General features: G+C 35.9%; 1 protein-coding gene across 1 annotated transcript in view; it reads left to right on the top strand.

The window, feature by feature from the left end:
- LOC132161263 (transforming growth factor beta receptor type 3-like) overlaps positions 1 to 17,923 on the top strand; it is a 116,887-nt gene that overhangs the window by 28,265 nt on the left and 70,699 nt on the right. The gene's annotated exons all lie outside the window — the stretch shown is intronic.

Here is a 17,923-nt window from a genome sequence, read left to right as displayed (position 1 = left end):
TAAAAGAACGGCGTTAGGTAATGATGTTATTTTTTCAGTAACGGGGTAATTTAACTAATTACTTTTCCCGTCATTACAACGCCGTTAGCATTACTGAACGTTAAATGCGGTGCGTTACTATGCATTGATTTAATAAACTATGCAATCCAAACGCACCCCTGGCTCACAGCGAGTGAGCAGGTGGGTTAATAACGAGATAAGCAATTATGATTGGCTAAGGCAGAGTCATGTGTTTCATGGTAGCCAATCAGTGCCAGTGTTTTTACACACATGCCGGCACACATGCAGGCACACGCGCCAGCGGCGCCAAACACACACAAACAAACACACACACACGCAACAGCTACACGAAGATTCGCAGCAGCAACAGAAATGGCGAGTCAGGAGCAATCCGATGAAAAGTTGGCATTTTCAAGGTGGAGATACTTCAAATTCATTGTGGTCAAAGGCAAGAACGTGCATGTAATGTGTACATGTAATGTGTGACACACGCATCTACAAAGCTAGTGGCCAAAAACACTTTGATAATACTTGAAGTGCAGGATAAAACTCTTGCTGTCTGTTGACTGCAATAAATATCGAAAGTTATGTAGGAACACCTGTCTGTTCTACTCATTTCAACTGACTTGTGAAAACTGCTAAAAAAAATACAAATACTTTGACATATAGCATTTTTTTTTTTTATAGTAACGCAAATAGTTACTTTCCCTGGTGACGAGTTAGTGAGTAACTATAACTAATTACCTTTTTTAAAGTAACGTTCCCAACAGTGCCAGTGTGTCACCGGCCTAAGGTTTTCAAAAGGCATCACGCGAGTGTGAACATCACTACAACTAGGAAAAAAACGAGTGTAATTCAAACGCAGCTCCCATCGGCATTTGAGCAGGCCTACAAGCTGGGATTGGTAATGCTGCACTGTAATCATAGTTATTTATTTATATTTTTCATTATATTTTATTATATGATATTGGTTTGAGACTGAGAGTATTTTATTTAGTGGAGAACTTTGCAGCAGTATTTTGTTGATTATTATTTTTTTTTATTTTATATATATTTTATTAAAACGTATTTTAAAAAAGTGTAAACAAATTGTTACAAAAAGTTTATAGTAATAAACAACCTGCAGTTTAATGTTTGCATTTCTTTCCCTTACTGTACTGAAAATGAACCGAACCGTGACTTTAAAACCGAGGTACGTACCGAACCGTGATTTTTGCATACCGTTACACCCCTAGTATATATATGTGTGTGTATATATATATATATATATATATATATATATATATATATATAATTTGCAGTAATATATTACAAAATGTTTTTTTGCGGTCTGTATTTTTGATCTAGTAGATACAGCCTTGATGAGCATAAGAAACTTTAAAAAAGAACATAAAAAATGTTACTGATCCCAAACTTATGAACAGCAGTTTCATTTACAAAGATTTTGAAGCTAAAAACACCACAGGCAGTCCACATGTGTTCACTACATTAGGAAATGCGTCTATTTGAAGGCGTCCCCTTCAGTGGCCTCCGCTCGTTTCAGCTCTTTCGGAAGGTTTGGATCGTATCTTCAGAGGGAATGTGGCGGCTCTCACCGCTGACTGGAGAAACATGACGTCTTTGTTTATCTGAGGAGAGTCCTAGTAGATGAGTTGCCGTGGAGGGGAGAAGAATCCCTGTCCAAATAGCCGCAGGACTTGGAGTGTTTACTCTGATATTGGACCCTCTCCTTCCCTGTTTACGTGCTACAGATAACAGTTGCCTCAAGTTTATTCAGGTGCTATTATACAGGAGACTCTTCTGCGTGTTGCTTTGTGAACAGTACAGATAATATTTAGCCAAACTTAACTCACAAGAAATCTTCATTAAGTAATATATTCTGTCCAGAAATTCCTTATACGTTCAAATGTGAGAACCTCAGAGAAAGACGTTAGGACAGTGTTTACTGATTAAAAGCAAAAAAACTCTATTAAAAATGAGTGAACAGGCTTTCCCTTTGTGCACCCCTTTGTTAAAGAGTCAGCAGTTGTGCTGTTCCTTTGCTGACAATGCAGTGAGGTCAGAGGAATGTTTAGTTTGCTATTACGGTAAGAGGCGCTGCAGAGAACAAGCTGTACAAGTATCATTGTAAATTACTCTTTCCCTGCCTGACTTAACTCAAAATGCTGTGTACCATCAATGTCCTTCTGTTCCATGGAGCTTTTGAATCATAAACTATTGATTTTGATGATTTTAATGAAGTGACTGCGAAAACAATGTCCATTCAAGTGCACATAGATTGTGTGTCTGTCATTGCCTTTTGAACTGACCTTGGTGGCCTAGTGCAGTATTTTGTATTTGGGTGTGTCTTCGACTGATTTTTATTCAAATGTAACCGATTTCAAGACAAGGAATCAGACATTTTATTCAAAATGTCATTAGAATAAAATGTTTGTGTGATGTTTGTAATGGACAAATTAAATAAGCTAGTGCAATTTAAATAGAGTGTTTCCGATTCGATTCATACAAAAATTGCTATGAGAGTGTGTTCGATTCATATTGGCTGTGTTCTTGCTTTTGTGTGTTGGCTAAGCTGCTTTCTGTCTCTGTTGTCTAGTGCTTGTTGATGTATGACTATGCATACATTCCTGTTTCTTTACGTGTGTGTCAGGAGTAAAGGTGGACTGTATGTTTAGGCAGGGTGGACATTAAAGCCGCTCATGCACACACATGTGCAGGTCTGTATGGAGCAGCTGTCGACCTGTTTGTTGAGAGTCTTCCTCTCCTCTCTTCTTTTCTTCTCCTTTCCCTTGGGAAATGGCCATGACATCCTTTACTTCAAAGAACATTGATTTATACCTACCTTAATAGTACCGGTGAGAGGGAGAAACAAAATGAGAGAGGGACGGAGAAAAAAACATGAGCTCTTCCCAAATCTTTGTGAGCTTTGCCGTCTCTCTAGACTAGTAACGACGGTCATGAATTGTGCTCTGACCCCGGAGTTGCCTCTTCTCCTTACTCTCCTCGTGCCTGAGAAATGAAAGATGTTTCCTCATCGATACGCATCTGAAACCTTGTTCAATGCCACAATTGTCCCTGAACTTTTTTTACTGTTTGCCCACACATTGATTTACAACCCTTTATCCACACACAAAAATACACCTGGTAACATATTTGGAGATGGATCAAAGGGATACTTAGTCTGAAGGATTTAGTTTAGTCTTCTGCTGTTGTCTCCATCATGAGCCCAATACCTTGCTTTTTTTTTAAAAACCTAGAGAGCTAGATAGTTTTTTTAATGTTACTGTATGTAGTAATGTTATACTAACTCAGAGATTCTTAATTTGACCTATGCGAAGCAGTATAGCTTGCATGATGGATAAGGCAATAAGATAATGCTTTGCAACATTTTTATAAGAAAAAAAAAAGTATCCGAGATGGTGGAAGAAGTCGAGTAAAATATTAATATATACTCTTTGTTTTATTCAGTATTGAAATATATAGTAGTAGGGCTGCAACTAACGATTATTTTGATAATCGATAAATCTGTCGATTATTTTTACGATTAATCGGTTTATGTACTTATATTTTAGTTTTTTCCATTTTCTTCCCCAAGTAAATTATTAATAAATGGTCTTTATCCTTCAGAATAGATTTGTAAGAGATTTTAACCATTTTGCACTGTCATATCCTCATCAAAAATATAACTGGAGTTGTTTTATTGTTAGTAATCCTTTGTCGAACTCTTCTGCAATCAGAACACTGACCCATACTCTAGCAAATTTCACAAGGAGATTTCAAATAATGTTTTCACCATGGCAGTCCTTAGAGCTCCTAAAGTAGTTTAACATCCCGAACAAAGCTTAAGGAATCTTTCAGAACATATTTTCACGAAGAATAAGGATAAAACAGAATAAAATTGCAGTGCATTGTATTTTATTATTTACTGGGAAACAGCTTTATATGTTTTGCTGTGAAATTGTAAACAATCCTTCGAAAAAGTGCCAATGGCATGAAACCTGAATGGAACTCACAATTTAAAGTAAAATCCATCAGAAGGTTGTCCAGAAAAAAAAATTGGACACACACAAAAAACCTGCTGTGTGAAAAAGAGCAGTGAATACTTAGAAAAAAAAGTGCATTTCAAATATCTTTAAACATTTACCTCTCTCTCATTCAGTCATAATTAGGCTGCACAACTGAATTTTGAACTGGTAAACGACAAATTGATCACAGAACATGTTTGTAAAGCTTTAAATGTTAACTGTTAAAAAGCAATGTTATCAGCTTTTACGACTAAACATTTGCAAACAACATTGTACTGGAGAATCTGCACAAATGAAAGTCTTAGCTCTGCTACTAAATTTATTTTAAAATGGAAATCCATATACAACTATGATCAGCTGTTCCTTTCATCTTGACTGAGCTTTTAACGTTGTTACGGGAAAGGATGAAGCTGATTGGTTAGTTCTTGTCACATGACCCGCGGTGCGCTTGCGGCATTCTAAAAAGTTGAAATGTTTTAACTCGATGCGGTGCGGTGTTGGAAATAACGAACTTGAGCGCGCAAAAGACGCGATGTGTGAACGTCCCCTTAAACAATTCAGTAGTGCAGAGTTTACAGGTTACTCTTCTTTTTTGAAGGCTCAAAGTAAACTACTCCCACATCACGCTGAATGCTGCAGAGACGCTGTTCGGGAAGCACGTGACATAAAACGAGGCCAGCTATTGGCTATTCGCTACTTCTCCTGCTGTACTGGCTGAGTAAAACCTCCGGTGGCTCATTACTGCCACACTTTGGTCACCGCAGATTTGAAATATGCACGAAATGAGCCGCTTACGGCAAATAAAAGTTATCTAGCAATGAATCGATGACTAAATTAGTTGACAACTATTTTAATAATCGATTTTAATCGATTAAATCGATTCGTTGTGTCAGCTCTATATAGTAGGAATTTACGGATGTCAGTTTCTGCCACTGAATAAAAAATAAAAAAGGTAATCGCAACTTTCTCACAATTCTGAATTTTCTCAGAATTGCGATATATAAACTAGAGATGTGCAAATAAAATAATGTGATTATCATGCACATCTCGTCAGTAAAGTCGGTTCTGTGATTAGTAGTAAATCAACATCACATGCTTTCAGATGGAGCAGCATTTACTACACAGAGCCCTAATTAACTGATAAACTACGCAATATTGTGTTCATTATCGCAGGAGATTCATCAATGATCATCACAGCACTGAATCACAGAACCAGTTTATATCTTGCAATCCTGACTTTAACAATTAACAAAGCATTGCTAGTGTACTTTTTCCCTCATAATTGGACATGATAACTCACATTTGTAAATTTATATCTCAGAATTCTGAGAAAAGAAGTCAATATTTTGAGATATAAACTTGAAATCGCGAGAACAAAGTCAGCATTGTGAGATATAAACTCAAAATTCTTTAAACACTTTATTTCTCACATTTGTAGTTTCATATTCCCCAATTCTGGACTTTATAACTTGGAATTGTATATTTATATATCACAAATCTGAGAAAGTCAGGATTGTGAGACATAAAAAATTTTAGTTTAATATCTTGCAGTTCTGACCCTGTAACTCACAATTGTGATTTTATATCTCCCAATTCTTTTTATAGTTATATCTCCCTAATAAAAATTTTGAATTGCGAGATATAAACTCACAATTTAAAGAAAAACAAAAAGAGAATAGTGAGCTGAAAAGTTGCAACTACCTTTTTTTTTTTTTTTTTTTTTTAGTGGCGGGTACAGGCTTCCATAGGAAACAATTCCTTCCAATGCTAGCTAATTCAATAATTAGACCAATTCAATACATAGGATTTAGCAAAAATCATATGAATTTGTACAAGGGAGGTCGTACAAATTTGTACGAATTAGCCACCTCATAAAATATGTATGAATTGCCATGAGATTGGGCTAGTTCCTTCTGATTAAAGAGCATTATTTAATATATTATTTGTTATATGTGTTTGTTTAAAATGAATTAATTACCTGCACACCTCATTCAGCCCATTAGTAGAATGGGTAAATTAAGGAAGACATCCAAAAATATTTAATTGAAAGAATTTGCTTATTAGCTTAGCCACATGCAAATTTCAGAATCAAATGTAAACATCAGACCTTTTGAGCCAATTCATTGGTGGCCATTTTGGTAACAGGCAGCTAATTTCTAGACAAGGACAAAATCATCAAAACTATTTGCTAAATTCAAAACACAAAACAAACAAACAAACAAACAAACAGACACTTACACAAATAGTTTTATGAATTTGCATATTTATTAAAATCAGGAAAAAAATATTTTTCAGCAATGTTTATGTGCTTTTTACCAACAAGCTAATTGGCTCTTTCAACTGAAAGGCAGGATTTCCTCATACCATTATATTTAGCATTGTGACTTCTCCTGTTCATTGTTTAATGGGTCTCTAGCATTGTCAAGTCTCTTGTGTGGTTCAAAAGATGTTTGCTGTTTATGTGCCACATAAGTGACTATTAACAAAGTCACCCGTGAAGTACATCTTAAATCTGTCACTTGCAGTTCTTTTACAGTCACTAGATGGCTGCCAAAGGGATCCAAAATTAATACTTAACTAGTGCCAAACGTGAGTAAAAAGTAGCTTTGCAGAGTTATTTGCCAGTTGGCTGGTAACTTTATTTTGGCAAAGTACAAAACTGTTGTCATACCTTGAACAGCCCACTATGCTCTCCTAGTCATGTGGAGTCATGGATGTTTTTCTTGCCCTCATGTTTAAAAAAAAGTTCTATAGCCCAGAATTTAGTAGTTGTTTTAAAAAAAACACTTCATGTTAAAAGAGCTTCTTTTGCCATTTGATACATGCAGGCTAAACATCACACTGATGTTAAAGTTTATCACTTCTACTAACAGCATGCAGAATTACCTCCCACTACCTTTCTCGTCTTTCATCCATCCATCTCTCCCCCTCTCTTCAGCTACATGTTGCTCCTCTGTGGCATTCTGCGAAGCCGTATTTCATTCACACACAGATCAACTGAACTCCCTCTATTCCCTGTGAAAGAGTGCATTGGCTTCCTGTATTTGTGGCTTCTGGCTGGATTGGGAGTGAGTTACAGTAGGATAAGCAACGCAGGTCTAGTGATTACGGATAAAAACACAAGTAGGGAGAATATTATGTTCATTAAAAGTGCTTGATGTAGCTTCACAGAGCCTGGGAATTTCATAGAGCAGAGAAAAGGCAGAAGGTTTTGGAGGATTGGACTTAATCCCTTATTCAATATGGAAACAAAAATTTGTTTCCTTATGGTTTATGTAGATTGAGTCCACCATCCTGAATCTAAAAACTCTTGGAGCCTATATCCGCCTCTGTTCCCATTTACTGTCATGAGACCTGACTTACTGTGGTTTAGTTTAATTAAAAGCATATTTTTAATGTTTTCCTGCACATTATCAGTTTTCAGGTTGTGAGAAAAAACCTTTTGTTCAAGGTGTGTCTGAAAATACAAATGATGTATTTAATGTCAACTTGAATTCAATTTGATGCATTTGAAGTGAAACACAATATTCAACGAGAATAAATGTAGGGTGGGACTCGAGTTTATCTTTTGCAAATTGATTGGATTGTAAAAAATTACAGGGATTGGAAAAATAGGGGACTCTTTTAGAGGTAGATTATTTTATAGTTGTTACATAGAAATAACATGATTATTAATACAAGATAATGGGCAAGGTAAACATTGTTTTAAATAATGTGCATGTAATGATTGATAGTCGAAGTATATGTATTAAGAATATATAGGGTTAATTAAAATGAGAATCGAAAACACTAGGTTTTGTGTATGATAAGTAAGAGGGTTTGTTTGCTTCTGTTTGGAAATGCTGCATCAGATTTAAGTTAGCTGGCAATGAGGGATTGACATCACTTCCTGTGCCCTACTCTAGGCCCTTGGCCTGTTAACAAAAGTGTCAAGGAGCAAGTATTATTCTTGGAAATGTTTCTAGCTTCAGTGTAAGTGGGCACTTTAGAAGTAATTTGAGAACCCTCAATGCCAGAAATGTTCTTGTTTGGAATTACTACAAGAGCATTTCCTGCCTTTCCATGTGACCTTTTACTCTTCACCATGTTTCACTCACTCTTTAAATTCAATAAAGTGTCTGATAAACTGCTTCTGCTGGTCTTTCTGAATCAATTACCATGCTCAAACGCTGCTTTGAGTATCTGCGGTTTGAGATAACCCTCTGTTATTTTACCCTGAAGATTTAATCTGCGTGAAAGCAGAAATAATTCTCAGAAGAGCCGTGGACATAAAAGCAAACTGTGGCGTATTAGAAGTGAAGTGAAAGGGAAGTGCCAGAATCCCTCTCTAATTTCTGCTGTCTGTTAAAGCAATACTTCAAAAGTCCTCATTTACTCTCCCTCACATCATTCCGAACTTGTGTTACTTTCTTTATTCTGTGAAAAAGCAAAAGAAGAAACTCTGAAGACTGTGCTGGTTGCCTGAAGACTGAGCCTTTCCATCTTAAAAAAAAAAGAAAAAAAAAAGTAACAGTATTTGTACTCATTTACTCACCGTAATGTTGTTTCAAACCCTCAATGGGTCCACTGTTGTTTATATCCTAACATTCTTCAAATCATTTTTGTGAACTGTCCCTTTAAAAGGTGGTTTAATTCTCACACAAAGCTATCATGTGACTTTAGCAGAAGTTCTACTCCACAAGTCCACTGGTCGCTTTTTAAAAGATAATTTGATTGCATTTTTTTTTCTACAACATTGGATTAATCAATGCATGCTGATGAACTTTTATTATCATAATTTATAGTTATATGGTAACAAATGTGGTTAAAATTCAACCCTTTGTTTTTCATCAGTAGTATTATTTGTGATTTGAATTTGAGATATTGTCGTCACGTTTTACAAGAAAAGATAACTGTCTGTTTTGTTTATATCTATACACCTTTCACTTGTTAAGACCAAAATAAAAGATTCATTGTTATTCTAATTTAAAAAGCACATGAATAAAATAGTAGGCTACTATGACAAACTAGCTTATATAACATTTATTATGGACCCGGAATATTACCGGGTCACCTTCTGTGTGAACTCAAACACGTCCCAGGATTGATTCCGGGACGGATCCCAGGTCGGGGACCTAGTAACATTGCCGGGTTCAGTCCCGGAATGAGCTCTGTGTGAACAAAAGCCAGAACTAATGCCGTAAAGGGTTTGTCGTAGTGATGACGCACGTTATCACGCGACTCTTACCAGGTGTTTTGAAGGCAGATCAGCATTCACGACAAAAAAATAAAATATGTGCAAACTGTAATGAAGCAGAGATCAGTTAGTTCCTCACTTTCCGTGCTGACGCTGAGATAGTTCGCAAGCTTAAGTGAAAGTTAACTTGTACATTACACGTCAAATCCTGATGTCACATGTCTTTACAGGACCTTTATGGCTTTTGTGTGAACGCCCGCACATATTCCGGGTAATATGTGTGAAAGTGCAAAATCTAGTGACCTGGGAACAGTTGCCGGGACACATTACCCGTGTATTTTCTGGAATCGCAGTGTGAAAGGGGCTTAGGTTGTACACCACATGCTGTATTATATAGCCAACTGACTAATAAATTACAGAACGTTTTGCAGACACTGAGGAATCAAATAAAAAAATATAATTTAAATAAAGCCTTCATGGTGTAACGTCCCCCAAGAATACCAACATGTTCACCTTCTCTGGTTTAAGAAGCGGTCTTTACTTTAGCTTGAAAACCCAATCCTCCATCCACCATCCTTTCCTCAATATTCATGTCATTTTTGCCACGTGTGGCCTGCACCTTCGCGCTGGTGTTAAGGTGGCAAGTATAAAGTAGGCTCTACACCTGAAGCCCTTGCTCAGAAAGTGCCTCTGTTCGTGAGATCAGTGAGATACCATTTTGAGATGACCATTTTGATAGCAATCTAGAGCCCAGTTTTCTGACACTTTAATGGTGCTTTTACTCCTTTGTATAGTCTGAAATCTTCAGTTCCCATTCATTGTAATTATAAAAGAAAGACTGACCAGCGCAATCTTCAAAATTTCTACTTTTGTATCCTACAGAAGAAAGAAAATTTTAATCAACAGGGGTTTTCATTTTGTTGGGAACTATGCCTTTACAGCTCTCCTGAGCAACAGACATTTTTTTTCAGCCACATCAGGGGCAAGGGGTTCTTCGTTTCACATCTCTCATTTTCTCCCACTCAGTGAACGCTCTGAATAGTTTCTGTGTTGTACAGTATGGAAGCTCACACACGTGCTCCCACGTAAAGCACTGGAAAGTCATGCGTCGATGCTTCTCACTGCATGAGCTCAACGGGGTGGTGTGCATTCTCACACTCTTACATTTGTACACACACACTACTGTGCTACCATCTCTGTTTTCGGCTGTATCATCTCATTTGGTCCGAACAGTGTGGGAGGTCGGTTTTGCCCACAACCTGCCATTCAGGTCATTAAAATTGGCAACTGTGACTTCGGACAGTGTTTGTATTTCCCCACCTGAGAATTTGTGACAGGATGTGTGTGTGGTTTCTATGAACACAGGTGCAAATGCAATATTTTTGCAAGTAAGCGAGATAATGATGATGGTGGAGATAGAAGTGAATTTTCTGTAAATGTCTGGGAGCTGTGTGTTTGTTTGTCAGACCCAGTTACAGATGTGGTGTGGGTTTGTCACTCAGCATCAATGAAACAGGTGCATGTGGGCGTCAGAAACACATTTGTCTTTGCAAGGCAACACAGGCTTCGGCAGATTGCCACGATCACTTTTTTTTTTGACACAGTACATGTTTACATTACACAGTTGCTCTGGAGCTATAAAAAATGTATTTGTGAGAAATACATATTGTTTGTGGTGTTCATGTATGGCTTAGTTTGGGTAATTGACAAATAGGTGTGGGTTATAAAGAAAAGTTTAATTACTAAAAAGGTAATATGGTATAATTAGTAAGTAAAATGTAGTAACATTTACTAGTGATGTACAAAACTTTTTTTTGTTTTCCTAAAACTGAAATAAAAAGTTTAATTTAGCCAAAAACCGACATAAAAAAATAGTTTACTTAATATTCAAATAAGCCATCAAATATAGTTAATAGTTATATGTATATTTATATACTATTTTTAATTGGTTGTTAAAATATAGACATTAAAATGGTGTCTATAAAAATAAAAAAAACATTTTCATGACAGAACTTCAAAATATTTTATCAGTTAGAAATTGTTTGGCTATTTTTTTCAATCACTATCCAGTAATAATGAACACCAGGCAAATTCAAGGACATTCATTGTTCAGAAAAATGGAAACCCTGGTGTGAGAGGAACAGTCATGTATGATTAAAATCACGTCTTTCTCAGGGACAACTAGTCCAAATAGGCTGTAATTTGCTTTTACATTACCATTTTTCCACCCTCTCTATCCAGCAGTTGAAATACTTTGAACACAGAGTAGGTGTTGTTGATGTGTAAATGTGGGCAGTCATATGTTAATACATTCATCTGTTCAGAATGACCTGTTTTTACATTTTATTTTTTACTAAATTGTCTTTTTGCACTGGATAGGGAGTTTTGAGCTCTCAAAGCTTCAGAATATTTTCACAGTAGTGAACTTAGATTTCTCAAAATCAAAGATAATTTTTCATGATATGAAACTTCAAATTTCGATTTGACTTATTTAGCACTTTTTGGACACAGACATTGCCACCACACCTGAAACCTCCTATAGAGGCAAAACAAGGCAACGAAACCTCCATGAGGGTGAAGAAGAAACCTTTTGAGGATCAAAGTGTAAAACTGGTAGAATACAACATCAGAAACCAGATCAGAGGTGTATCTGAAGTGTTGGGTTTTGAAGGTGTGAGAGAGCTAGGCTGTTTTTTGAGCCTTCAGGTCTGCTGAGCTGAACAACAGTGTCTCTTATTCCTGTATTTCTGTGGGCGTCCAGCCACAGACCCTAACAACTGCTGGATAGGGCCAGTTTGTCCTCTGCTAGCTAAAAGAGAGAGCACAGACACACAGACAAAGCAAAAAAACATGTGGAGATAGGGCTATGCGATATGACAATATATATTGATGGGTGAAATAAAAAGTCAGTTGTTTCATATTATGCTCTGTTTCTGTTTGTGTAAGAGGAACGCACATTTTTTATTGGCTTTGAACGATTAAAAAAACACACATATATGCGTCATAATTCCCGGCTTTGCAAGTATCCTCATAAACATAGTGATTTAGGTTTTAAGGGAGAGTATACAGTTGAAAAGAAAACGTATACATATGTAACAGTATATTGGATCTGGACTTTGGTCTTAAAGGGGAAGCTGCCCAATATTCATCCAGTCTGCCATTCATATTAATCAAACAACAGTGAGAGAAAATCTCTCAGAGATGGACTACACATAAGAAAATCAATAGGACTTAGGATATAAGATTTTGGTCATATCGCCCACCCCTATGTGGAGATATGTAGAACAGTGATTTGCAACAAGGGGAGAGTGGAAAGACATCAATTTGGCTTTCTCAAAGCAATGAAACAAAAATTATGATCAGAGACCTTATAAGGGGGAAGAGATGGACTACTCATAGGAAAATCAATGACAAATATATATATGTGTGGAGCACTGGCTGCTGTCAGACTCCTTGTGCAAGCAGAAATCTCACTGGATTACAACATTTAATTGTAAACTGATATTTACTACTGACACACTACAGCAAAAGATAAAAAAATAAACCATTACTTCAAACCATTCTTTGTTGTTGAGAGCACTAGTGGCCTAAGACTTTTGCACAGTACTGTGTGTATATATATATATATATATATATAAGAAAGTGTATACTAAATGACTAAATGTAAATGTACAGTAAATATATACAAAAGTGTATACTAAATGCCTAAATGTAAATGACATTACTACATTGCATAGCATATTGTCATACTTTTTACCCCACTCAAAAAATTATTAAAAAAATTTAATAAAACATAGTTCCTCGTAAGTTTGAATTTAAGAAATTGACACCTAGTCAGAGATAAAATAGGAATTGGATGTGCTATTGATGAATGAGTCGATTTTTTTTTTTATTGAAGCCGGTCATCAATTCATCATATCTGAATAAAAGTATTAATTTATTTCATTATATATTTATTATTAATATTATTGTAAAAGGGAACTGAATCAGAGAGAATTCAGCATTATAAAAAATTGTAGCACTTATAAACATCAGAGCATCATAGACAAAACCTTGGGAAACACTGTCATCATGAAAAAAAGAGATAACCTTGAGATGGTGAAGATGGGTCAGGGGCACAGTTTTTTTTTTTTATTCTTTCTACTTTGCCCCCTATGCTGGATCAGCCTCATTTGTCCTTCCAGATAAGGACAGACCATTGGTCCGGGAAAGGAGAATATAAAAAAATGCATTTATTTGAAATTCATCTTGAGAATGTGTTTTTATTTTATTTTTATTTTTTTATAATTATTTGTCTTGCATTGGACTAAATGTTTCTTTTTGTCTCCCAAAGCTCAGCAGGAAACCATAAATGACACATATTTCACTCACCAGTTTTCTCTTTAATACATATTTTATGTTTTATGGTCCTTTAAAAAATTGAGTGTCTTTCCAGATAATTTGAAAGAATAATCCTACCTCATCTATTCAGAATAAAACTCTCCCCCATGAGACTAGTTTATAATTAAATATCCATATTAATGTATACTCTAATGAAAACGAATGTATTCAAAGCATTCAGGTTCGTTTTTTTCCTTGTGGGATTCTGTCGGATGGTTTCAAAACATCCTTCTCCTTAGTATGGGAATGCACTTTTGTTTATGGCCCCTGATTTCAATTCCATTTTTGTTGGAAAATCACACAACAAATGGTCTGCTTCCCTCTATTATTCTCTAAATCATCCATATTTTCTTCCCTGAAACACTTTGTCTTCTGGGCTGTTTTCCCCAAGCAGTTAAATAAAGAAACAACATGGCTGCCCAATAAGAACTGTAATCTTTTGGCCGTCTTCCAGACTTTGGCTGGCTGGTGCTTGTTATTCCTCTGTTCACTCTGTGAAGGAAAAAGTGAGTTTGAGTGATCTCAGAGATTGGTGAGGGACGGAGGCGTGATGCTGTTGGTTAGACAGGCAACAAACTCTGTTCCGCTGGGAGGAAGAGGAGGTAGTGGAGGAGGATGGAGTACTGAAGTCACACATGTGACTGTTAACCTCTTTATCTGGGGTTTTTAAACCTTTCATTCTTGATCTGCGTGTTCTCCCAATGTGGCTGTTCCTATTAGAGCACATCAAAGTGCAGTTTCCTTGTGCAACGAGTTGATGTCAAGAGTTATGTGAGCCTGAAAGAGCCAGCAAAAAAGAAAAACAAAATGAAATTCAGAGGTCAAACGAGTCCTGAATCACAAAAGATACTGTTTGAAGGTCTGGGGTCAGTAAGAACTTGTTATATACTCACTAAGACTGCATTTACACTGCCGTACAACAGTTTGGGATCAGAATGATTTGTAATGGTATATATTTTTTTTTTTTGAGAAGTTTGTCATGCTCATCAAGGCTGTATCTATTTAATCAAAAATACAGAAAAACATTACAAAAACAAATTTTGTGAAATATTACATTTTAAAATTACAGTTTTCTACTCTAATATAAGTTTAAATTCTCTCTAGAGTCACATGATCCTTTAGAAATCACTCTAATATGCTGATTTATTATCAATGTTGGAAACAGTCATGCTGCTTAATATATATATATATATATATATACATATATATATATATATATATTATTATTTTTATATAAATGCTGTTCTTTTTAACTTTTTTAATTCATCAACAACGCAAAGAAAAATCTATCACATTTCCCAAAAAATGTCAAGCAGGACAACCGTTTTAACACTGATAATAATCAGTGGCTGATGAAAATTTTGCACTGCATTGCAGAAATACATTTCAAGTATATTAAAATCCAATACATGCAAACAAATATTAGAAATTGCAATAAACACACAATTTTTTTCATAATTTTTGATCAAATAAATACAGCCTTGAAGAGCATACGAGACTAAAAACATAAAAAAACATTTACAAAATCGTACTGATCCCAAACTTTTGAACGGCAATGTATTTGATCTAAAAGTAACAAGTAATATTGTGAAATTTTAAATAACTGTTTTCACTTTTCACTTTTTGTATGCCTTAAAATGAATTTTGTGATGGAAAGGCTGAGTTTTCAGCAGCCATTACTCCAGTCTTCAATATCCCATGATCCTTCAGAAATGTTTTTTTTTTTTTTGAGGAAATATTTTAGCATTTAATTATTTATTTGTTTGTTTATTTGTTTATGGTGCTTTTTGGTCATTTGGAGACCTCATTCCTTGTTTACTTTCATTATGTGGAAATGAGTGTACCTTTTGTGTTCTATGCAAGAAAGGGAATCCAATTTAGAATGAGCAGTCAAAATCTGTCTTTAGATAACACTCTGTTAACCTGAATACATACATGTGTCAATGTCTGAAGAGAGGAATCACTCTCTCTCTCTCTCTCATGCCTTTAATAGTTTCCAAATGCTTCTCTGATCATTATCACAGTGTGCTTGAGTGTTTGTTGTGTTGGAACTGAAACGTGAGAGGTGTGTGTCCCTGTGGACAGAGGGAGAAAGAAAGTCCTGTAGGAGAACTCAACCTCAAGCTTTCTAATGGAAGATTACATCCTCAGGAAAAGAGTTTGTGCGTTTACATGTGTCACTCAGGGCGGGTGAGGAATGTGAGCGTTAAAGTGGCCATCTGTCTAAAAACCTTGTGTTTCGCAATCAAACAGAAAACTTCAGGTTGACTATATTCAGGGTCAGGGTTTGTGACCTTGATGACAGTCAGACACATTTATGGATATGACGACAAAGCTCCAGTGGCCTCATGTGAAGTGTCCATTGGGTTATTTATGTGTTTTGGGGCAAGATTAGTTGAGTGTATCATTTATTTATTAATTACATGAAAATATGTATGTAAATGCCCTTTGTGCTTTTTTGGGAGGCTGTTAACCATGACGTGCAGGAGCCACATGTAGTATATTAATGTGTAGGCTAAATTTGTATTAATAGTGAAAATGAATGCGAAAAATCTAATTTAAAGTTGGGAAAAATTAACAAAAAATGTTTATTCAGAGGGAGCTGAGACCATTATCATTATAAAAAATAAAAACATAAAATAAAAGTGACTTTTTTTTATAATGAATTTATGTTACTATTGTTCCGGTTCACTTAAATAAAGTTCTATTATATATTTTTAATTTTCTGCAGTTGTTAATAAACTGACTTTAAATTATGGCTATAATTATTCATTTTATCCCTAGAAATTAAAAAAGTGTCAGTATCTATCTATTTATTTATTTTAAGTGCTTAATAAACAATGATACCATTAATCAAATATTATGTTATTTCCACATTACTTTAGAGATTACGTTTGGAAGCCCCTAAAATGCGAATTTTACCAAGGCAGCCATGCCATAAAACGTATATTTTAACCCTGGAAAGCAATTGTTATCGGGAACCTCCTGGAAACGTGCTTGGGCTAGTTTTGGACTAGTTTTGAGAAGCAACTGGGCAGGATTTGTTGTGAAATCCTGGCAACCCTGATCTGAATGCACATGCTGGAGATATACTTCTAATTACAGGAGCATCTTTACTGATGAGATGCGCATGAAAATTGCATTAGATTTTTTTGCACAGCCCTAGTGATTTATTGATAAGCACTTAAATGAATGATATATGAAAATTAGGACATAGTTTTAAGTTAAACAATCAAAATCTGGAAAATCCTCCCAGTTTTACTCTGTAAAAATGACATATCATGGTGATTTAAGCAAATTAAGCATTAATATTTCTCAAAAACCTGTCTTGGTTATTAGAACTTAAATTAAGATTTAAAAGTTAAGGGCTAAAATGACTCTCTCTCTCTTTTAATTTGGATCAGCTTATTTAATAAGATGCACAGCTTTACAGCATAGTACATTTTTTTTTTATCAATTATCAGAATAGTTTTATGTGACACAGTTTAAATGAAATGCAATTAAAAGTTACCTTCTATATCTTTTTTCTTTAAAACTCATTGGAGACACACTGGAGTCTGCTCATCTTCAGCGGCTGATGGGTAAATGCAGTCATCTCATGGCCCTTTGGTTTCTTTTGGCAGGAGAGACATAAGCATAGCTGTAGGGAACTCTGTCTGCATGGTCAGCACCACACACACACGCTCACCCTCATGGGTCCTTCATCTACTAGATTTGGTTGCTGATTACCTCTGAGCTCAAGAGAAACATTCTTCATTTATCCTCCCCTGTGATCTTGCTGCCATTTGGCATGTCTGTGTTTGAAGTTGACCTTCAGCTGGAAGGTGCACATCTTATTAAAGCACAACCTAAACATAAATGTCGATCTAACGCCCTGCGGTGAATTAGACCAGACAAGTCTTGTGACCATTCGGAACGGAACTGTACCTTGAACCTTTCGGCCATCATTTCAATGTGTGTGCCAAGAGGGTCATGTTTAACATTCATCACCAGTGGCTGAACTGTATCATTAGGTGCTGTTATCTTCACACAGTGCTTGTGTTCTTCTCCTCATTATTCCATGATCTCTTTGTGTGTTGTGTTTCAAGGTCATGGCTCGGAACGTGTGGCTATTCTGATTCTACGGTACAAACATATCTCTGCTTGTTTCTGTGGCAACAGCCCCGCTGACCTCCTCAAATGTGGGCCAATTAGAGGAGTCTCTGACATAGGAGGGCACTATACCGTGTGAATCCTTTTTGCTTTCTGAAAGTGACTAAGAGGATAAATATTCCCATTTACGGAGAGAGAGAGAAGGTTATAGAGACAGTGGAGGCTATTAAAGAGGACAGATGGGTAGAAG

The sequence above is a fragment of the Carassius carassius genome, chromosome 17, assembly GCF_963082965.1.
Source record: "Carassius carassius chromosome 17, fCarCar2.1, whole genome shotgun sequence".
Classification (NCBI taxonomy): domain Eukaryota; kingdom Metazoa; phylum Chordata; class Actinopteri; order Cypriniformes; family Cyprinidae; genus Carassius; species Carassius carassius.
This window is presented reverse-complemented; position numbering and strand designations above follow the sequence as displayed.